Source organism: Panthera onca, chromosome B2, assembly GCF_046562875.1.
Source record: "Panthera onca isolate mPanOnc1 chromosome B2, mPanOnc1 haplotype 2, whole genome shotgun sequence".
NCBI lineage: Eukaryota > Metazoa > Chordata > Mammalia > Carnivora > Felidae > Panthera > Panthera onca.
In genome coordinates, this window is record NC_138343.1 from 19892660 (window position 1) to 19917379 (window position 24720).

The 24720-nt window shown below is 38.6% G+C and overlaps 1 long non-coding RNA gene across 1 annotated transcript in view; it reads right to left on the reverse strand.

Annotated features, from left to right (window-relative positions):
- Positions 1-368: 368 nt before the first annotated feature.
- Positions 369-24720, reverse strand: part of LOC132666759 (uncharacterized) — a 78339-nt gene continuing 53987 nt past the window's right edge. Inside the window, exons 3-6 of the long non-coding RNA XR_013555393.1 lie at positions 4356-4443; positions 3216-3321; positions 2737-2921; positions 369-520 (exon numbers count right to left, since the gene is read on the reverse strand). This is a non-coding gene — a long non-coding RNA (uncharacterized LOC132666759). The remainder of the gene's footprint in view (positions 521-2736; positions 2922-3215; positions 3322-4355; positions 4444-24720) is intronic.

Sequence of the window (24720 nt, forward strand, 5' to 3'; positions counted from 1 at the left end):
CCCTCTGTTCTTTTCCTTTGTTCCTCCTAGAGATGCTTGGTTGCCCAGATCCCCAATTTAGCAGAAGGTCCCCCCTTCTTTTCCCAGAGAAAATCGCTCATAAAGCAAACTCTGAGACTAAATGATTCACCAGATTTTTTTTTCCAAGTTGGCTACAAAAAGAAAATCAAAGCTGATTTTCATAGTATAAATTAATGTGGGTGTTTGTCTAGTTTGAATAAATCATCCTCAACCGTAAATCAATTTTATATGTATGTGCTATAACATCCACCATAACCGACATAAACACTGAATATAACAAAACTACATATCCCAGTGAAATAAATACAAACAGACAAGATTAAGGTCTTGAAATGTATTATTATGATTCATCATATAATATCAATACAAAAGAAATGTGCAACGTTCTTAACTTTTTCTCTCAGAAGGTTTCTAAACATCCATCATGGTCTTTGATAATTTTAGCTTCTTCATATTTTTGTGCTGAAACTCTGCTAAACTGTAGTACAAGGGGGATTATCTAGTATAGGAAAGTAAAACAGAGCAAATTTCTTTTGAAACAGAGTTTTGTGCCTTAAAAAAGTAAACCTAAGGTAGTTTTAAATTCAGAATAGGAATTTCTGAGACCATTCAGAAGTGCTATAACACACGCGTATTGTTTTCGGCAATATTTTGGTTATACATTTTACAGTTTAATGCTATAGTTTCAGTGACTTAGAAATGTCCTGCTGACCTAAAGTGTTGAACAGTAGCAAAAGAGCAAGAAATGGGTCATAACTGGGGTGATAAAAGAATACAGTGGAAACAATAGAGCTCAGATGACAGAAAGTTCTAAAGCTGGTACAATTGCTAGAGTTGCTTGACTTTCTCTTGCCTTCCTAAGTTTTCCATTGGCTTCTCTTTCTGCCTTCTGAGTAAGCAATGAAGCTGAATGAGCATTTGCATAATATCCTTTATGATACTAACAGTAGAATATGTCTAGATAACACTCTCAAGAGGTCTAGTCTTGTGGAGGATGAACACATTGATTATTCCCTCCATGAAATGAATTTGGAATGGGTCTTAGGGACCCCTTAGAACATCACCTGAGGCCCCTGTAGCCCACTTTATGGAGACAGCATTGATTCTCAAACTTCACCTCAGATCAGAAGTAGCTTTACTATGAAGTTAATGAAGGTTGAGCTTTAAGACCACTCACTAGTGCAGGCTCTTGACAGTACTGGGAGTAAGTTCTAGGCTGCAAATAGGAAGCATTTTTTGTAAATATTTATGGTAAATTTCCTAAAGGATCTCAGAAGACAGAGGCATAAATCTCTTCTAATGTTCTAGTTACTTGTTGGGATTTCTTCTTCCATTTCTTTTCCCATTCTAAATAAATACTCTAACTAAATAATTTTCCCATTAATTTTTATTTGTAACCTTGGATACTTTTCTTAAAGAGAACTCCTCAAATTATGTAACCTTCAGTATGCATAAACTCTGGACCTGTTCTTGAGCTAATCAACACGTTCACTGCTCAAATTAAATAATTGACCTCCGTCACTAGAGTCTATTATAAGATGCTACCTGACTGAGCACAGAGTTGTGTAATATGAATTCAGCATTTGAATGTTTAAGGATATTCTGCAAAGAGCATTGAGATGTTTATAGCTTCTCACCAATAGAACCAGACTGGACAATTCTGGTTCCATGAGTAAAATAGTGGACTGGGGGAACCAGAAGACCTGGTCCTCCTCACACACTTGCCATTAAGTACCTGTGCCACCTTGGGAAACTCAGTATCTCTACCCTCGTTATGCTCATCTGTAGACAGAAGGTGAAGTAGAGAGGGGACAAGACCCTTGGTACTCAAAGTGTTGTTCCAGGAAGCATTCTGGAAATGCAGAATCTCAAGCCTCAACCCAGACCCCCTGAATCAGAACCAAGATCCCCAGGAGATTCATATTCACATTACTGTTAGAGAAGTACAAGCACTGAAATGGTTACCCTTCCAGGTCTGAAATTTGTACACCATGCTAGATAGAAGGATACACAGAAGTTCACGGAAATTTTCAGGGAAAAAAAATGTAAAATTAAACTTTTGCTCAATTTTATCCTCTCATCACAATATCTCACCCCCAGCCACTCCCAAATTTCCCTTTATCCTCAAGCCCAGTCCCATTTGGCCAATCACCCATATTGTTTGATTTCTTTAATTTCTTAGGATAAATTCACAGGTGAATTTAAGTTTTGTTCAACCATTGTGATCTTTTACAGTTGCCATTCAAAAACTTTGAACACCCAGGAAAAAAAACATCAAATGAAAATGCTATACTGTTTTTAATTCACAGTGATTTTCTGTAAAAACCAAAATATAGCTTATAATTCAGCTCATAAACATTTCCCCCATGTCCTTTAAAACTCTTCTCCCTCCCTCTTTTATTTTTTTCATAATCATATCTCCACTCACAGCAGGAAAATTACATCAAAATGCTCTCATATGCCTCATATTAGACCAAGCGAACTTTGGGAGGTAGAATGTTCGAAGGTATGACCCAAGTTTGCTGGAATTGAGATACAGCTGTCCAGTGACAAGCCCTTTTTAAACGCTAACTTTACTCTACAAGGCCACTGGGATGCATTTGGGTTAAATAATTCTGTTAAGCATAGGGACTGTACATTTACAAGAAGGTTTTAAAGAAAATGTAAACCTGCAAAACATTATACTTCTTGTTTATGCAACGAACAGGCGCTTACCTGCATAGGTAACGATTCTTGCATTACATGCAAATAGGCTTAGAGCTAATTTGAGAGCCGTAATCAGTATATACATTGGAAAACTTTGATCCCTAAGGAGGAAAAGGGCCGTCATCAATAAACTTGGTTCTGACTTGCATTAGTCATGGATTCAGAGACTCGTGAGCTCAGATTCCAGTAAGTACCTGTAAAACAGGAGAAAAGCCATTTGACATTTCAACACTGGAAAACATTTGCGTGAGAAACTTTTTCATAAAGAGAAGATCAATCCCCCTTCCACTGACTAAAGACAAAATTAATTACCACAGTTGGCAGAAGATAAATGGTTCCAATGTACAGAATTGTGTAATTATAGCAGCTGCAGAGCTGGAAGCCAGCTCCTAACTTTGAACCTCAACCCCGACTTGACATTTCTCCCCACCTTCAGTGTTGCTACCAGAAGCATGTTGAAAGCCCCCCCATCTTTCTTCCATAATTACATGCTGGGGTTCAGAAGTAATCACTGGCTCCATTGCCTACACGAAACCTTATCATCCTCCGGTTTGCAAAAGGTATGCTGTATCATCTTTTGAAGTGTTGAAATCTCTAGAGAGAAAAATTTATTAGGGGAAAGTTACTGTTATGGCAACAAAATTAATTCTGCCACAACATGTCAAATTAACCACCCTCCTAAGGACTAGAGTCAGAGCCAAGTTCAGAAATGGACAAATATTCAGTATCAATTTCTTAAATGTCACCCTAAGTTTGAGTAAAGCTAAGGTAAACATCACAGTTTATCTCAACATTCTAATGTTTGCGCCAGAACAACCCTGGCTGGAAAACAAGAGGTTAAGAAGAAGAAAAACAAAAAAAATGTCAAATCCTTGTTTTCCCCTCCCCCTTTTTCAAACAGCAAAGGAGGTTGTCAGTTAGGCTCTGTGGAGCTTTTGGTTCTCCCTTTGAAGCCAAGAGGAACGTTTTTAATCTCATCTTTAATTTTAATCCTTTAAAATATGTAAGTGATTTAGAAATGTACAAGTTAAATTTGGCAGAAGACCCTACTGGTAGAAGTAAAGCCATTTCTTTCAACTTCACCACGATAAAGGAGTTCAAAGCTGGCCACCTAAACTATCTAGATACCTCAGCCACAAGCTGCAGTCTACTGATTTTAAAAGATCCCCTTATCAAAAACGTTTAGAAGTGGTGACAAGGTCACCATCAAAGAAACAACCTCATGATTGAAAATCTATTTACAATTTAACAATTTTTAGAATAAGTTTTTCCTATTCAAAGGGAATCACATCTGTTCAGAGTCAAACATTTGCAAGTTGCTACATCTAGGAGCTCAAATCACTCAATTTTGATGTACAGCAGCATACTTGAGATTTTCAGAGGACTTATATCAATTAAAAGAAGATAGGGTTTGAACAGTTGTGGCATACTTATTCCTGATACTGGTTGTTTCCATTACTGTTTCTACATAAAAAATAAGTAGCTAAATCTCTCCATACTTAGTGGTGTCAAACAACCAGCACTTTATTGTGCTCGCAAATTTTGTAAGAATTAAGGAAAGGGTGCATTAGCTGCACCTTGCCTCTGCTCTGTGATATCTGGGCAGTCAACGGGGAGGCTACAAGTACCTGACCAGATGGGGACTGGAGTCATATGGTGGTCCATTCACACGTGTCTGTGGTTGATGCTGGTTGTCAGCGGGAGCCTCCACTGGAGCTGTTGATCAGAACACCCACATGTAGCCTTTCCATGGGCTTATTAGGCTTCCTCCCAATATGGTGGCTGGATTTTAAGTCATAGTCCCAAGAGACAGGAAGTTGAAGCTGCCAGTTTCTTAAGGTCTGGGCCTAGAAACTGACATGGCCGCATTCATGCTACTGATCAAGCAGTCAGAGTCCAGACTCAAGGTGATATATACCACACCTGGAGTCATGCCAAGAATTTGTGGACCACAGCAATATATTAATTCCCTCATCAAAGGTATAATTGTTGGCATTTACTTCAGACTTCTTGTGCCCACTCCAATTAATTTTGTCTCTTTAATTCATATTCAATTTCTCATTGCCCACAAGTTTCCATAAAAATATGGCTGTTTCCTCTTACACTATCCTCACTACGATTCTACTGCCTCACTATCCACCTAGCTCACAATCTGATATCATATCTTTGCAGTAACCTAGTGGACAGCAGTCATTAAGCAGGGAAGAAGTAGTATTTGTTGGATGAGAAGAAAAAATAATATGGGTACACTAAGCAAGAAACAGAAGAGAAAGTGGTAAGAGATTGGATATAAGGACTTTCCATTGTTGCTAAGATCCAACATAAAGAAATGATTCCAGAGACTTTTGGAGATAAACCAGTACAAATGTAGTTCATCTCTAAGTGTTAATTTCTTATAAATTTGAGTGACAATTGGGCTCAAGTTGTCATTGCCCATTTTCACAGAGTGAAAATATTGAAAACTTTTTATGGCAATAATATAGAAATAGAAACAAAATTCTAAAGATGTGATTTTCAAATGGAATTTTTCACCCAATAGAAACTGGTAAAAAGTGTTTAACATAACATGCATTTTCTTCAATGGAAATGTATCACATTTGCTCAATATACCACTAATCACTCAGAACAAAAAGACTGTAAATTGGAAACAAAATTTTTAATGCACAGTTATGAATGACTGCAGCAGCCACATAAACCTTACCTATTATATTTAATTGGTTTTAATGCTTTCTGTTTCACCTTTGTTTTTGTTTGGGGAAGTTTAATTATTCTTCTTATTGCACAATTATCAAGAAAACACTTCACTTGCAAACTTTGGGAAAATTGGGCATAGGACTTTTAAGCTGACCTACTCTGTATTATGCAATATAATCACCATTTAATATATGTTCTATGATCTAGATTTAAATTTCCAGACTGGTGTTTCTTTTGAATGTGATAACGAGTAAGTTATTATACAAGCAGCTCAACTTTGCATGGGTTATATTTTGGGGCAATAACCTAAGACTTTGGATTTAAGGAGAAATTCTCAGTAACACCTGAGATTCTATGAACACCTGTCTGTTAGATTTGTAGTGTACAAGAAAGTAAATCAAGACATCAAGTATTGTGATAGTTTTTGGAAAAGGAGAGGGAAATCGGGACACTATCTTCCAGGACTGGATAAGCCAGAAAGCCAAATATCCATAACACAATATGAAATCACTACATTGAGACAGTTTAACAAACTCTCTAGAAACATTGTAATCTAGAAATAATCAGTTTTAACCTTCACTTTGTAGAAATCGAGTATCTTGAGAAATTAACGTCCTTTCTGAAGGGAAAGAGAAGCTTGGGCTGATTGAAGGTCTGTGTGCTATTTGTTCCACCAGCAAACACTAGATCCATTGGAGATTTGGCTGCCCCTGTGGTTTTAAAACCTTTTTGTGGAGTCTAGAAGGAGGTGATTCCAGGGATGAATGAAAAACAAATTGATCTTTCAGTTAAAGTATGTCCCTGAAATATCCTAAGGGTGGAGAGCCTTGGAAGTAGACAGATGTCAGAGTGAATGGCCCTGTAGGGTCCAGCATTAGGAACTGTGCATGAACTCAAAGCCTGAGGCCTCCATTCAGTAGCAGATTGCCCCATTCTCTTTGAGTGGGAAATGGCCACAATGTGTAGGTCAATGAGATGATTCTGCAGTTGGTCATCCCACAGAGAAAGAGGAAGTTAGGACAAAAGGATCAGGGCCATAGAGATACATCAAGACAAAGACTTCCTCACAAACCAGGGTGAGGGTTGCATTATGCTATTAAAGCTAAATACAGGAAAATGGGAGAGAGAATAAAGCAAGCTATTGGGGGAGGGGGGGTGACAGTTCAGGTACTTTTGCTGTACCTTCATTATGTCCTTACCCCTGGATGTTGAACACATACAGGATCCTTCAGGTAGACTCGTTCAGAAGGTCCCCAGGGATATTCAGAAAAGGTCTTCAGACCTCTGTTTATTAATGCTTAGTACCTAATTGATGTCACTTAGTCCATTGGTTTTATAGGATGAGGACCCTGGATTTTAGATCACCAGTGCAGACTTCCTCCTAAGATCTAATCTCATATTTTCAACTGCCTAATCAAAATCTCCACTGGATGCCCAAAAGGCATCTTGAAATCAACATTTCTGGAAGCAATGCAGTGGGGACTCCTTCGCCTGAGGTCAGAGCTCCAAAAGACAAAGTCCTATTGGATGCAGATTAGTAGGTTCCTCACCCTCAATCAAAGACTTCTAGGCCAATCCAGAGTTTCCAAACTCTGCTCACTAACTTGCTTCCAGATGTCAAGACTGCTCACAAGTAGTCACTGTGATTGCCTCCATACCTTTAGACTCCAGCTAACGTTTGAAGGACAGGCTGACCTTTAGACTGCCCTGAATTTGAGAAGGGAGAAAACACTCCCACATCTCTTTCATATAGGATTAAGAAGGCAATTGTATTGGTCACACCCACCATATATATGAACAATCCAAGTGATAAAATATGAGATAGCACAGTCATAATAAATACTGTGGCAATGAATTCCCGTAAGTATGCATATGTGTGACCATGTGCTAACATACATGCTGAAGCAATGGCTAATGTCCAGTAAAGCTGAGAAATATCCCAGCTGCTGCTGGGCAAACATGGAAAATTGCTCCTTGAAGTAGTAATCCTTAAAATGTTTATAGAACCACAAACCTTTTAGATAAAGGGATGGAAAATACTGGATACTCTTTCCAGAATAACATACATATACATACGCTTGGAAATTTCTCATATACTTTTAAGGGTTTCTGAAAGGGCGGGCCTACACCGGCCGACTCCATCTTGTTTTGTGTCCTTCACCTAGACCACGCCTCCACCCCTTGAGTAACCTCCCGCTCACCCGTTCAAACTTCCTGGTCAAAACACGCCTAGCGACCTGCGTAACAGGACTCTGACCCTTCCCCAGCCAGTCAGCTGAGGCCACAGCCATTACCTCACCAACTGCCCCTAGGCCCCAATAAAACCTTTGTCCTTTTGAAGCTCGCTCTCTCCCTGGTATCTCACCACTGCCTCGGTGCAGGTAGGGGATTGAGCTCGAGCTAGCTCGAATAAAGGCTCTTCTGCTTTTGCATCGGACTCGGCTCCCTGGTGGTCTTTGGGGATCACGAATTCTGGGCATAACATTTCATGAACTCCTAAAGGTCTAAGGTCCAAGTCAAGGGCTTAGTGAGTTTAATTAGCATGAGTATGCAAGAGCAAGGGAGGGAGGGAGGAAAGGAGAGAGGGAGGGAGGAGGAATCAAGAAATGGTGTGTTCAGTGATTCTTAGCATGTTTCTTTCAGGCCTGTGCATTGGATTTAGAATGTTATCAGGATATAGTAAAGTACTCATAGTCCCTGTCCTCAAGCACATGATCTAAATGAATCTATAACTTTGAGGCACCTGGGTGGCTCAGTCAGTTAAGTGTCTGACTCTTGATTTTGGCTCATGCCATGATCCCATGGGTCATGAGATCAAGCATCAAGCCCTGAGTCATGCTTACACTGGGCATGGGTTAAGATTCTCTCCCTCTCCCTCTGCCCCTTCCCCACTTGTCCACACACGTTTTTTCTCTCTCTCTCTCTCTCTCTCATAAATAAATAAATAAATAAATAAATAAATAAATAAATAAATAAGTTAGCAACGCATAAAACTATTAGAAAGTAATATAAGAGAGTTTAAGGTCAATTGCTAAGAAATTTTACACAAATATAAAAAGAGTAGCCCAAATTAGTTAGGTTGAAAATAAAAAAGTTATATGGATGAGGTGGAATTTCAGCCAAGCTTACAGTACTGATATCAAGCAGAAAAACAGCATAAACAGACTTGAGAAACTATATTTAAACTAGTCTGATTAACATGGGGGAGTTATGTTGGAGAGTCAAGGAAAAAAAGTTACATGTGGAGAAAGGAGAAAGGTTCTGGGAAAATTTACTTAAAATGCACTCAATATGTCACAGTGTTGGTAACTCCAGCAGGCTCTTGAGCCCAAAAATAAATTGCAAAGCAGTGTGAGAAGAGAAATGTGGTTTTAAAAGCACTGAATCCTGAGTCATGGGACCTGAATTCTATTTCTAAGTCAGCCACTTACTGGTGGTGGGTATGGGTTTGGCCATTTGTAAGTCTCAGTTTCTCAGTAATGATGATAATAAAATCACTTTGCATAGTTTAATGAAGATTAAATAGCATAATTAATCAATTAATGAACACTATATAAGTTCTGTATAAATTTATATAGCAGCTCTATGTAAGTGTAAAGCAGCATTTTTTGGCTAGGGGCATCCACACAACATTTTATTACATGTAATTTTTTATTCAGATATAATTAACCTACAACATCATGTATGTTTTCGGTGTACGATGTGCTGATTGGATACATTTACAGGATGTAATTTTGGATATTTCAATATGATCACCACTAACTAATATGATCAGCACTAACGAACACCTCCATCTGTATTCTTAACATTACTTCCGAACTCTGTAAGTAAGGTTAGCGCGGCTGTCGTAACCACCATGGAGCGGTGTGGGGAGAGACTGAAATCAGATTAGTCACGAAATTAAAGCAGAAATCCAAATATGAGAAGCTGGGGGGTGTGAAACAACATGAATACAAGAGCTGAGTATAGTTACCTGGAGAACGTTGATACCCCTGACCTAAAAAGTAGCATCTGAGGGAAGAGAAACTAGACGCCACTAGAGACCCGGGTTTATCTGCATTTCTTATTCACCAGACAGCTGCAGTATCTCTAGTTAGTACATCCATGTTCTTGAAAAGCAGCAAGGGAAAGGGCAAAAGAGGGAAAAGAGGCATTGGAGCTGAGAAAAAGCCAAAGCTTCTCTGGAAGACCGCCCCTTTAAACTTTCACTCATACTTTATTATCCAGAATGGTGGCACTGGGCCATCCCTGGCTGGAATGTGACTTCAGAGAAAGGAATTGTGGGTAAAGGTGGGGGTAAACAGTCATTAGGGGTTGCCTCCAGCCTGCCCTTGAAGGACTTTTGAGAATATTAAATGCAATATCTAAAGTGCCTATCGTATTGTCTATAGGACAGTAGAGTAGCTTCTCGATAATATGCATTCCTAGTACTATTAAACGAAACTATATGAGTGCCTATCAAGTAGCAGGCAGTTGCTGCATCCTGGAAAGCAATAATTGAATAAAGTATGACTTCTGAATGATTTCAATTCTAGACCTCGAAGAAATGGTGGCTTGGAAACCAAGTGAAAATGTGTCCTGTGTAACTAGAGAGTTGGGCAAGGAAACCGTGATTTTTTTTTTTAAATGAATATCACAGGGCCGTTTAAAGCCGAACTAGGAGATAATTATTATAAAAATAAAAAACGGGAACTCCTAGGATTAATGTTTAAAAAACATTAAAGGATAAGCAGAAGAGATTGGCCAAAGCCGGGAGGAGCAAACTTTAATAATGTTACGAAAGTCAAGAAAAGAACATGTTTTAGTTAAGAAGTTGCAGCTTACTTACCAAATTTCACAGAGACGTCAGCAATAGAACAAAAGAAATATTGAGCAAAAATAACTTCATGGATGACTGCATTTCAGCAAAATTCGGGGTGTGCAAGTCACATTTTAAGGAATTAAAGAAACAGGATTGTTTGAGGACAGACCCAGGGAGTTAAGGACATTTATTTAAGACTGTAGAACAACAGGGGTGCCTGGGTGGCTCAGTCGGTTAAGCGTCCAACTTCAGCTCAGGTCATGAACTCCTGGTTCGTGGTTCCAGCCCCGCATCGGGCTCTGTGCTGACAGCTCAGAGCCTGGAGCCTACTTCGGATTCTGTGTCTCCCTCTCTCTCTGTTCCTCCCCTGCTTGCTCTCTCTCTCTCTCTCTCAAAAATAAATAAACATTATTAAAAAAAAGATTGTAGAACAACAAGAGGTCAAGGGAAAATGAAATCCCATCGTGGCTAGATGAGGCAGCCTGTCAAGTGAAGAACTTTTTAAGAAAGGAAAGCCCAAGTGTGCTTGAGGGCAAGGATGAAGGCAAGTCTTTCTTGGAATAAGAAAGTCTTAAAATGTGGTAAAGGAAACAAATGAGCCTCAGAGTAAAATGTCTCAAAATAAAAACTGGGCAAAACTTAGCATATATGAGGGGGGCAAGTGCCACTGTGGACAGGATGCGGTAAGATCTTAGCACCGAGCCAGGGACGGTTGGGAGAAGGTTACAGTGGATCCCTGCTGAGATGAAGGTTGGCTTGGGAGAAAGAGAAAAAAATGAAAGCAGGTTTGGAATGAGGCCTAAGGAGAAAGCAACAAGGACTCAAAGGGGATAAGAAGAAGAAGTTCCAAGAAGCAGCAAGTGCCAAACTGCAGCGTGAGGCACATCCTCTTGGAAACAGAATTTAAAGTCACAGGATACCCTGGGAATCGTTTCTTTGTTTCTAGTAATCTAAAGAGAGGCATGAGTAGAGTAATTTCTGGAATTATTTTAGATGGGGGCTTGATACTGAAGGCTCATTAAAAAACAAGAGACTTTAGGAATCTAGACGGATGGGTAAGAAGCATCAAAGCTTGAGGTTACCAAAGTGTTCAGGTGGGAGAAGGTGACATAGTCAAAGGAAGTGAAAAGGTGGGCAAAATGAGAGGGGATGTGGGTCATGAGGATGAGAGACAGACACCGAGAAGCAGGTTCAGTGGAGGTGAACAGAGGGAGAATGGCAGACCAAGACTCCGTGCTTGTGAAGAGCCCAGAGCTGGAATACTGTGTGCAGTCCCGGAGTTATGGCACCTGTACAGGAAAGCTGAATGCCAGAATGTTGAAACTGGGAATTCATAGCACTTGATGAACTGACAGTAAGAACGCCAGTGTCACTGAGAAAGATGGAGAGTAAACACACTCATGTGCTCGTAACGACTGACAGCCTGAGTTCCGGACGGGACCCAACTTTGCCTCCTAGCTATACCACTTAAACAACCACTTAACTGCTGTTTGTCTTTGCACAAGTTATTCAACCTCAGTACATTTCATTCCCCTCCATTACAGCATGGAAATAATAACAGCAGACCTCTAAAGGATGGGAATAAATGAAGGAAGGAAGGCATGCAAAGTGTTTAGTAGCACATCAGCACAGAGCAATTGCTTGGTAAATGTTAGGAATATCCTTAGGAATATAAAAACCAAATGTGGGAAGCCCTACAGGGCAGCAGTGATAATCTTCAGTGGGTAGAGAGATACTTGAGGGACTTTGAAAGATAAGGAATGTGGGGGGAAAGGGCAGGATTCTGGTGGGATCTTTGAAGAAGCTGGGACTCCATTGAAAATGGTGGAGGGAAAGGCAAGTGTCTGTTGAGACATGAGGACAAAGAAACAACAATGAGAAATAGGCTTAAGAGAAGTGGAATTTTTCTGATATTTAGAAGGGACTTCTTAAGTCACAATAAAAAGAAGGAAAAGAAAGAAGAAGGAGGAGGAGGAGGAGGAGGAGGGGGAGGAGGGGGAGAAGAAGAAGAAGAAGAAGAAGAAGAGGAAGAAGGAGGAGGAGGAGGAGGGGGAGGGGGAGGAGGGGGAGAAGAAGAAGAAGAAAGAGGAAGAGGACGAGGGGAGGAGAAGGAGAAGGAGACAAAGAGGAAGAAGGAGGAGGAGGAGAAGGAGGAGAAGGAGGAGGAGGAGAAGAAGGAGAGGGAGAAGGAGAAGGAGAAGGAGAAGAAAGGAGAAGGAGAAGGAGAAGGAGAAGGAGAAGGAGAAGGAGAAGGAGAAGGAGAAAGAAAAAGAGACGAGCCCAAGGAGAGTGGAGGAATGTACAAAGTAGAGATGAGCACGAAAATCTTAGCTGTTACAGGCACTGGAAAGGATGAGAAATTTCTACCTCTTCTCACCATCAAGACCTACCAAATGTATCCACTTTTAAAAAAGAGGGAGAAGCATCTGTTTCTGAAAAACCCAGAGCCTGAGTGTTTGTGTTCTGTTATCCCAAGAGCCAAGAACATAAAGTCAGAAAGAAAGATCATGTAGGACATCATCACATATGTGCTCACTAAAGCCAAATAAGCTTTCACAGAAGAACTTGGTCCTTGTAACTAGAAAAACATTACATAGAGCATTTTATGTGGCTTTTTCTCCTCCTGGCATTATTTTTCCATCATGGTGCTCAGACCCCAAATATGTTTAGATCGTCATGGTTTAACATTAATGAGATAATTTGATCTTGACCTAATGGCACAGATTGTTTTCCACACAAAAATATTGCTTATAGAAGTAGTAATATTCTGCTGAAATGCAGACAGATGAAAATATCTACCTACAGACATAAATATAGGAAGAATCATGGGGCACCTGGGTGGCACAGCTGATTGAGCATCCGACTCTTGATTTCAGCTCAAGGTCATGATCCCACGGTTTGTGAGTCTGAGCCCTGTGTTGGGCTCTGCACTGACAGTGTGGAGCCTGCCTGGGATTCTCTCTCTCATTCTCTCTCTGCCCCTCTCCTGACTGCGCATGCGCTCTCTGACTCTCTCTCTCTCCTCTCTCAAAAATAAGTAAATAGACATTTTTAAAAAATAGGAAGAATCTATCTGAACCATTCCCAATATTGACTTCTCAACTCTAGCTACAAATTCATCTATTTCTATTTTCCTTGAGAGTTCTCACACCACCCTTCTATGTGCTTCTTCACTTTTAGATTTTACTGGGCTATAGAACTTTAATTTTTCTATTAATTCACTGCCCATCCCGAACCAGAAGTTGCCATATGTCGTATGCTGCATTACAATGGTGTGTGTAAGTTTATGTTGGAAGACTGGGGGTGGTGGGGTGATCTACCTTTAGGCCATATTATTTCCATATAAAACCTAATACCATTTCAATAAGTGAAAATCACAGCCTTTAACACAAAACCAGTTATTTTAAAAAAAGATTTGCCATAAGCAAAATGCTGAGGCTTAAACTGACTGCACAAATGGAAGAGAATGGAAGTTCAGGTCACCAAAACACTACGGCTCTATGCTTTCCCATGATCTGTTATATTCCTGGATTTCCCCATATTCTTCTTTACATGTTTCATAAAAAATCACTTTCAGGTTTATGGCAAATGGAGCATAAAGTGAGCAGTTTTTTGTTTTTTTGTTTTTTTTTTTTAATGAGTTACATGGAAGAAAGAACAGCAACTAAGATTTTTGTGATTACTGTGATAGACTTCCAGTAGGAAGTATTTAGTTTATCTGCACATAGAAAATGAATATTAAAATATTCATACCCCCAAGGCTACCAGAAAAAGCAGATAACAGCTGTTGGTCTAAAATGTGGTTTCATTATGCAGAGATTGGAATAAGCTTGTAATTATGAATTAGAGCGAAAGCAGTTGAAAAAAAAAATGTTGAGTAGGTTTCTAACCCCAACATTTAAAATCAGTTTTTTGTTAAGAAATAAAGGAAGTGTTTATTTCCCTCAATAAGCTTTCAAGTTGTATCAGCAATAACAGACTTGCTTTTGCTCACCTCAAAGAGAAATGTGCAATAAATCCACATAAATTTCAGAATAATCTTTTTTTTTATAAAGCAGGTTCACATACCTTGTCGTGAGTCCATATTCCAAACTACCAAAACCCTAATTTAATATTTCTTTTAGATCTAAGGACATAGCAAATACAAGGAAACAAGGTTTTAAAATATTATTTTGTTTAATAGCACAAATTACGAGATTTTTACCAACATTTATTCTTCTTGGACACGTTACCATGCCAGCGAAGAAAGCATTCTTTAATTTGTTACAATATCAGGTGAACAAAATAAAGTATTGTAAATAGTCTTATTTCAAAATTTACTGCAATTAGGAATACCTTTTAAATTGCATTCTCATGGAAAAAAATTAAATAATATCTTTTCCAACTGTTCAATTAATCCACTGAGAATTGTGACTTTAGTTTGAACCAATTTATTTTAAGAAATTTAACCCCCCCCCCACATAATGCATAAAGTAAATTATATAAAACAATATACAAATAATATTTCCTTCTTCCCCCATCTCACTGCTTCTCCATTACAATCTGTTCAGAAGCTGAATAGGTTATTACCGAAAAAAAAAAAAAGATAAAAGGTATTTGAACAATATGAAGAGTGACTAAGAGAAGCTTTTGCACTAATGCAACACATTTCATTAAGAAATATGAAGCATTTTCAACAATATTTTCTGAAATTAAGAATTATCATCCTTTCTTAAAAGTGAAGATGAAAAATGGAAATTACGTATTAGACCCGAGATGGACAATAGTTAAGCATTACAGAAAAACATAAAAAACGGGAAACTTTGGGGGTTCCTGGGTGGCTCAGTTAGTTAAGCATCCAACTCTTGACTTCAGCTCAGGTCGTGATTTCAGGGTCTTGAGATCAGGCTCATGTGGGGCTCCGTGCTGAGCATAGAGCCTGCTTGGGATTCCCTCTCTCCCTCTCTCTCTCTCTCTCTCTCTGCCCCTTCCCCCTCTGAAAAAAGGGGAAACTTTGCTTCCATTATTTGCCGTGATTTGAACTTTTGGCTAAATTACGTGCATCTGGGTACAACGAACGACATCCCCGTGCTACTTTTTTCCTTTCAATACGAACGCTCTTCGTATCTAACTCTAAGATGTGCTTAGAAAGCAAAAGGGAAAACACGCAGCCTCTGTCCTCCGGCCTCCACCTCCTGAGTTGGATGGAGGTGAGAAAGTACAGCGGACCACACGGGGGGATGGTGAAGTGAATGAAGGGGATCCAGAATACGCTTTTCCTGATGAGCTCTGAGTAACTGTAGAACTACTGACTCACTACTGAATCACCATATCGGACACTCGAAACTAATATAACACTGTATGTTAACTATACTGAAATTAAAATAAAAAAATCTTCAAGAAATTTAGAAAGAAAGAATAGGAGACGGCACACAGAAAGTCTGAAACACTTCCTTGAACACTAGCCAGCATTCTGGGGTTCCAGCAACATGTGCAAATAAAGGACAGAACAGAAAACAATGATCAGGATACTTTTTTTTTTTTAATTCAGAATCATTATCATTAATATTTTAACTTTTTTTTTTTTTTAATTTATTTTTGAGAGACAGAGAGAGAGAGCATGAGCAGGAGAAGGGCAGAGAGAGAGGGAGACACAGAATCCAAAGCAGGCCCTAGGCTCCAGCTGTCAGTGTAAAGCCCAATGTGGGGTCAAACCCGGAAACCATGAGATCATGACCTGAGCCAAAGTGAGAAGCTTATCTCGCTGAGCCACCCAGGCACCTCCGGAATCATTGGTTTAAAATAATATTAATATTATTATTAATATTAATAACTGAAATGGAAGAGAAGTAAAAGAGAAGAAATTCATCTTTATTATACTTTATATTTGACACCTTTAATGTCTCTCTCTGTCTCAAAAATAAATAAACGTAAAAAAAAAAATGAAAAAAAAAAAAATGAAAAGGGGCGCCTGGGTGGCTCAGTCGGTTGGGCATCCGACTTCGGCTCAGGTCATGATCTCGCAGTCTGTGAGTTCGAGCCCCGCATCGGTCTCTGTGCTCAGAGCCTGGAGCATGTTTCCGATTCTGTGTCTCCCTCTCTCTCTGACCCTCCCCCATTCATGCTCTGTCTCTCTCTGTCTCAAAAATGAATAAACGTTAAAAAACAATTAAAAAAGAAAACTTACATGGAGAAGTACACTTGCTCTGTTTCTGTGGGAGCATGTCAGAAGACAAAATACAAACCACACAACAGCAAAAATCCCCCACTCTCCCTTGAGCTCCATTAATAAGTTCAGTCATTTAGTGTAGACAAACAGGACTGTAAATCCCTTCCCTAAACAAATGGCAAACGGGAAAACACGTTGACCTGCAATATTGAAAGTAGCCAGTTACCAACATATTGGCAGACAACAATACCTTGCTCATCACAAAGATAACTTTCTTTTCTTAACAAGAATAAGGAGAAATCCTCAAAAGTGAAATCGATTGAAGAGCGCCTGTGTGGCCCAGTAGGTCTGGCATCTGACTTCAGCTCAGGTCATGATCTCACAGTTTGTGAGTTTGAGCCCCATGTCAGGCTCTGTGCTGACACCTTCAGAGCCTGGAACCTACTTCGGATTCTGTGTCTCCCTCTCTCTCTGCCCCTCCCCCGCTCATGCTCTGTCTCTCACTGTCTCAAAAGTAAATAAACATTAAAAAAAATTTTTAAAAAGTGAGATCAATTGAAAATCTGCTCTCACGTGCATTCTAATAAAGAAGATGTAATACAAAAATTAGAATCTAAATCTTTTTTTGATCTAAAAACTTTTATAAATGATTTACAAGAAAACGTAAAACACAAAACGGATACACCCCTTTTCCCAAAAGCAAAGTAAACAGCAAATAGTTAACATAAGTGAATAAGTTAACATTTTCACTCTTTACATTCATTAGAGAGCCTAACTGATATTTCCATTAATTTAAGAATAGTATTGAATAGCATTAGAAGTATTTTTAAAAATTCCAAGTTATATCGTGCTGCTATTTTTTTGAAGATATAACATTAGTATAAAGGTAATAGAGAACATTAAGAGAAATATGGGACATTTGAAAAAAATTCAATATTTATATCTCCTCCTGAATGTCACAATAATTTTATGACAAAATAGAACTCTATTCTTTTTGGCAGTTTTATTTAATTTTTGAAGGAAAATGGCCATAAAAATACCTTGAGGAGTAATAACAGTATCAAACCCAGAGATCCTAATAAGATTTGATATTTTTGAAAATACCATACAAATATTAATTAATGCACATAAAACATAAGTAAGGAAGCACTATCATTGCCCTCTGACTAACCAACAGTGTGGCCAAGGTTAGTCTCAGGACTTGGGCTGGGATCATCTGCCTTCACTAGCACATAATTTCACAACGCCAGGAAGAATCAGAAGAAAGAAGACATACCTCACATTCCAGTTGCTGCAAAACTTTTGAAAGGGTTCATCCGAGAGGTTTTGACTTGTGTTTATCCTCTGAATCTCCCCCATTTATATTAATTGAACACCTTTCTTGGGAGATAGCACTCCACTGTACAGACATCCTGCACTCTTTTAATTGAGCCCCTTTGGGGGAAAGTATCGTTTAAATATAACAATATATTCAGAACCCTAAAATAATTTGATCTATAATAAATTCTTAAGCAAGGGAGGAAGACCAGCCTGGGGACCCAGGGAGGGGAAGATTGCCAGGTACGAAGTCAGAGATTCACAAGGAAGTTAGAAGCTCCTTCCCTGGAGACTTTTAAAAATAGAATAGACAGCCCTCAACATACAGTGGTGTAGGAGGCCCCATTATACTTTGTTATTAGAGAACTTCACTATAGGTTTCCTTAGGCTTGATTAAAAAAAAAAAAAAAAAAGTGGGAGGAGGGCCAGAGAAAGCCACCTGATGTGAGGAAAATCAGTTTAAGAAATGCCTTTGATGGTGAACTACGTCTGCTCCTTTTAATATGAATTCTCTGATTTTTACACATGATTTTGATGATAAAGTCTTAAATGGATTTAAATTCTAATATCTGTTTGATTGCACTGCTTTACATTTTTATCTACATTTTATATTACTATTGTGTTCACTGCATATTGTGCTATTTCGGGAACCTCAGTACATTCAAGGTCAAGAAGAAATTGAAAGTCGTTATTTTACTTTTTATCTTCCCTTAACCCCATGGTTCTCAATATAATTGCCTGTATATGGAGATACACACCCATATACACATATGATTTAATAATAGCTTTTCAGGGAAAACTAATAACAGTTTAAGTATGTAGAATCTTCTACTAATTAATAAACTATGGGAACATCAATAAAAAATTTAACACACCCTTCTTCTTTAGTTCATGATTCAAGATATCATGAACAAATCCATTAGGAATCCTTTTCTCAGTTAAAAAGGAAAAGAAGAAAAATTCATCTTAATCCAATATCTGTATGCACACAGAGCATCATAGTGGCATGCCCACATGTCATTACTCTTGCTCAAGACTTGGGCCACTTTGCAATTTGAGTTTGAGGACTTCTGAAGACTACTGAAATTCCTTTTGCATTCTCTATTTGGTTAAACTCATCGCTTCTTTTTTTTCATCGGATTACAATGCAAATAACACAACTAATCTCTCGGCTACCCGGGTGTAGCATCTACCGCAAGACTAAATTTGCAGATACATACACTATGCTAAGCACATCATAATATAATTTTGTACTGAGGAGTTAACAACATTTTTTTTTACCCTAATTGTAAATTCATCTATATTTTTAAGAAAATTAATCCTCATTTTTAAGAAAGGTTAATCGAGAACCTAGAACATGTTAATTCTACACTTTATTTTTGTTAAGTTTATTTATTTGGAGAGAGAGAGAGAGAGAGAGAGAGAGAGAGAGAGAGAGAACAAGTGGGGGTGGGGCAGAGAGAGAGGAGAGAGACAATCCCAAACAAGCTCGTGCTGCCAGCGTGGAGCCTGGCTCGGGGCTTGAACTCACAAAATGTGAGGTCGTGATCTGAGCTGAAATCAAGAGTTGGACGCCTAACCAGCTGAGCCACCCAGGCATCCCTAATTTTACACTTTAATAAGGAGTTTTCAGTAACGTTCTGAGCTTTTCAATGCATCACGTTGGGCTGAGATATTGATCCGTTGTATTAGTTTTCTACTGCTGCTGTTGATGACTTAAAACCACACATTTGTTATCTGGATGCTGGAGATCAGAAGCCTGGCATGGTTTTCACTGGACTGAAAATCGAGGTGTTGGTAGGGCTGGCATTCTTCTGTGAAGGCTCCAGGGAAGAATCAGCTTCTCTGCTATTTTCCAATTTTTAGAGACTACCACCTTCCTTGGCTCCTGACCCCTTCCTTCGTCTTCAAATCTAACAATGGCAACTGGAGTCCTCAGATCTTACACTGCTTCACTCTGACCTATTTTTCTGTTAAGAACCCTTGTGATTATGTTGCAATTACTTGGACAATATGGGATAATATTTTCGCTTACAGCCAGCTGATTATCAACATTAATTCCATCTGAGACTTGAATTGCTCTTTGCAACATATTCCCACTCCAAGATGTGGACTTCTGGGGAAGGAATCATTGTCTACTACAACCCCCTCCAAATCTCAAGTACAGATTTATCATCAATTCCCCTATTCCTAACAAACTACAGCTAGTTTAAGTATTACCTGGAAAATGAATGTACCCAAACTGTGTAAGTAACTTCCCAAACTATTTTCCCACCATTTAGATGCTGATTATTTTTAAGTTTCATTGTTCACTTATATAACGTTATTTTCAAAATTCCATATAAAAATGTACAGATACAAAATGATAAATGGTTTTGTGTGAGTTAGATCCTAAATTTTTTTTTTTTAAATTTCAGAGAGAGAGAGAGAGAGCATGAGCAGGGGAGAGGGGCAGAGGGAGAGATATATATATAGAGAGAAAGACAATCTTAAGCAGACTCCACACCCAGTATGGAACCTGATGCGGGGCTCGATCCCACAACCCTGGGATCATGACCTGAGCCAAAATCAAGAGCCAGAGGCTCAAGTTAGCCACCCAGACGCCCCAAATTCAATCCTACACCTTAATGCATGGTAGAGAACTTGGATCAATATCATCTCCATAAGTGAGAAAGACGTGCCCCTGCCCTGGGTCCTGGGCTTTGGAAACCCCTTTTCTGGATTTTCTCTGGCACTCACCCTCTTGTTGGAAAGAAGCCCGTAGAAAGGGGTCTGGCTATTCAGAGTTCTTCCCCACCCCCTAGACTACACACATGACACCTGGTACCCTGGAAGTCTCAATTATGTCACCCAGATTATGAGAACGCTTGATCTCTTCTCCCCTAAGTTTACCCCATCAGGAATATACGGAGGTTTCCCTTGATATCTGAAAGTAGAGACTTCCTATGAAACCCTCTGTAAGCTGAAATGGGATAAAGCAAAAGGTAGCCCCTGCTTCCCAAAAGTTCCTGTTAGGCCACTTCACTTTCATAAAAGGCCTATGTTAATAGAGTAACGGCTTTCTTAATAAAAGCAAAAATCCTTTTCAGATTTCTTCTGGTTAGCGAATACAGGTACTAACACAGGTCTTTTGCAAAAGCAAATGGGTATAAAGCAAACTTTTGGAAAGTGGGGGGTACCTGTATGCATCCTTAGGCCTAAGAGGTGCCAAAACGTTAGTAAGTGCTTGAGGTATATATGGAGGTTGGAATGCAGGCTGTCATCTCCACACTAGCACCTGCAGGGTTTTGTAGTGCCCTACCAGCTAGAGGGAGGGAAGAGGAGACCAGGGCATGGTGGGGGTGGGGGGAGGTACAGGGGGTGAAGAGGAGTTGCAGAGGCCAGAGGCCTTTCCCGGGCATCATCTTGCCACACAGATCTCCTAGGGATTCTAGAATTCAAATTCAAATCTGGCCTTTCAGGTTGTTATAACTTACATTTGTCAAGGTAGGAGGGTAGAACATGTTTATTTGAGAGTTTGCTAGTTTGATTTATGACCTTTAAATATTTACATGTAGAGTATGCGGGCTTGCACTTGTATACTCCTGCCTGGGGTCTTGAAAATATTAGGGGCCAGTCCATCTTAGATATCCTTATTCTGATATTTTCATTCCAATTCAGTTTGCACATCAATAAGGCAAATTAATACCTCTCGAAAAACACTTTTCAGACGTATACTAGAAGGTACCTAATTTTCCTCACCTAGTTCAAAGTATTCTGAAACTATCACAATTTGTTAATTTCAGGGCTTCAAGAACCTGATGATTCTTCAGTTTCTAATTGCTACAAGAAAAAGCTAATATTATTTGTGAATTCCTATCTATCTATCTATCTATCTATCATCTACTTATCTACCTATCATCTATCTATCATCTATCTAGATATCTATATAAATATGGGATTTGAGTTAATGTATTTTGTTGGGAAGCCAAGAGAAACAATAAGAACTCTGGGCACTCAGAATGAACTAGGCATAAAGCCTTTCCATAGAGAGACTAACAGCAGGAAAGACAAAGAAGCCATTAGCGGTAATAGTAGACTTTCCCATTGTTTCATTGGTAGAACCATGAAAAAAAATATGGAGAACACAAGAAATTTTAAACTGGCATTCATACTTATTCATTGAGTCAATGAATAAAATTTCAATTTGGCAAAAAGTATTTATAGAAATGTAAATTCAAGGGTCTTATTTTTACAATATGAATGTGAAAAGTCATAGAAGCTAGCTAATGATCAAGAGCAATCTAACCAAGCCTCATCTTGTGTACTAACACCATCCCTGATAAATATGCACTAATCTCAGATTGAGGGTCAATCTTGTTTTTAATATATTATGTCAGTGTAACTACATTTTTAGATGTCTGTGTGATGGAAAAGAATAAAAAAGGAAAAGAAAAGAAAAGAAAAGAGAAAAGAAAAGAAAGAAAAGAAGAGGAAAGGAAAGAAAAAAAGGAAAGGAAAGGAAAGGAAAGGGAAGGAAAGGAAAGGAAAGGAAATTCCAACCTCTCTTTGGAGAAAACTCTGAAAAGAACAAGCATATTTCTAATTTCTTATTGATCATGACTTCTACTGGTTATGGGTAACAATTATATAAATTTGACAAGGTTCATCCCTTTAGCTTGAGCCATTAAAAATCAATTCATCTTTGTTTTATAGAACTATAGAACTACTGTCTTATATGCTATTGGATGTTCTTTCTTGTAAGATCCTTTGATTATGTTTTCTACCAAAGAATATTGGGAATTTAATTAGCTCCAAAAAATTACTAAATCTTAGGAAGTATTTTACAAAATGTCATTCTTTACTTAATAAAGGGCCAGCCCCATATTTCACGAGTTTCCATTCATCTGACAGAGCTGTGGTGTTTGTAATTGTGTATATAAAGCCATCAGTCTTCTAGAACCATCTCTAGCTGAGCAAGCCCCAAAGCATGGTCCATTCTGCTCATATCTGATCAGCATCTTTATAGCTTATCAGCCTTGGGGTTCAATTTTGTTTCGGATGCTTTTATAAATGAGCACAATCACTGGTGAATCTGTTCTTCCAGATTGCAAAGAGAAAAATCGAGAGAGGAACTTTAGTAGATTACTGTGTCATTGAGAATAAAGTACAAGCACAAATGCACCTAAAGTAGTCTCACAGATGATTTTTGTTGGGTGTACATTTTCAGTTTTATTTCAGTAAAATTAGATGATTGTCTTAGTTATTACTGTTTTTGAAGTTATGCTCTCACCCCAGGCTAGGGGTATGATCAATGCATTATCTTACTAAATCAATTTGTTCCAAAGTACTATTTTTTTTCTTAAAAGGAAGGAAAGATAAAAGAATACAGGAACAGCAATAGATAGAAAGCATAAGAATTATTTCAGGACTTTCTTCTTCTGGACAGGTGTATGATGCATTTTATAGTTTCTAGTAGCTAGATTCGACAGTATGGTTGTTCTCAGGATCCAAGGCAGTCACAGGAAATAGCAGAAGCCAAGAGGAAATTTTAAATCATTTTAGTGGCTTTTGCATTTATAAAATTTCTCTGTGAAAGAGGTCATAATAATATTTGCCTCAGTGAGTGGTTTCTTAAGTCAGTAGGACAATTAAAGTGTAATGTCCAGGGAAAAGTTGTATATCTTAAACACATGTATGAAAATCTTTCATAATATTCAATGTAGATCACATAAAATGTATCATTTGATATTTTAATAAAGGAAATAAAATCTCCAAAGATCAAGCTATCAAATGGTCAAGAGTATATGTTTAACTAATTAATCTTCAGAAAAACCATGAGGCTGTCAAAGAAATTCCAGTGCCTGGCCAAGAATAATTTTCCTGTGTTACACCAGAAATTCAGAGGCGGAGTTTCAATGTTAAAAATCCACATTCAAATTGTTCCAGTCCTGGAAACATATTTTTCAGTCATTATAAAGTGTTATACTTTATAATAAAGTATATAAAGTGATATAAAGCATTATATCCTAGAGATTGTTCTCTGCATGGTAGGAGCAAACAAGGACATAAATGAGCCTCAAAGTACATGTGGTTTGTTCATTTTCTATCTACTCATACTATGTGGGGCATATAATTGATGGCATCTTTCTTAAAATACTTACAACACTTTTATCAACTAAATGCTTGTGTCCCTCCAAAATCCATATATTGAAACCCTGTCCTCCAATATGATGGAGGGGGAGATTAGAATTAGTTGAGATCAGAAGGGTAGAGCCCCCATGAATAGGATTTAGTGCCTTTGTAAGAGTCAATGAGAGAGCTTGCTTCCTCTCTCTGCTCTTTACCATGTGAGGATACAATGAGAAGCCTACAGTCTGCAACCCAGAAAAGGGTTCTCACCAGAACCCACCCATGCTGGCACTGGCCTCCAGAACTGGGAGAATTAAATTTCTGTGGGTTTATAAGCCACGCAATTACGGTATTAGAGCAGCACAAATGGACTAAGACAAAGAACTGTGAAACACATTCCTGAGACTACTTCAGGTGCACTTGTGCTCATAATTTATTGTCAACAACATAATAATCTACTAAATATCCCCTCTCAATGTTCAGTCCTCACAACAGTTATCTTTTAGAATTGACCACATACTAACCATTTCGGCTGCTTGTATTGACAATCACTTTGGTTTACTTATAGACCAATCAATCAATGATGGAGCCAAAAATACCATCAAGATTTCTGGTTGAGGGAGCCTACAATGCATCATCTTGCCATTGTTACATCAAACAGACACCAGGAGAGGATTTCTTACAAGTGGTGAATGATTTAAGCTAATGTTAAAATTATTTCTAAAGAAGACGGAACTACTGCATGGATTTCTCCAAAATTATAGTCTATCACACTCCCATCCCTCACCCCTGGGTTCTTCCCTCCTCCTTTTCTCAATTCCGTGAGACTAAGTATGGTTAAAAATAATTAATATGAAACACATTGAATTCAAAAGCAGATGCCGTGTTAGCCTAGCTACACTGTGCTCAGAAGTTTGTGGAG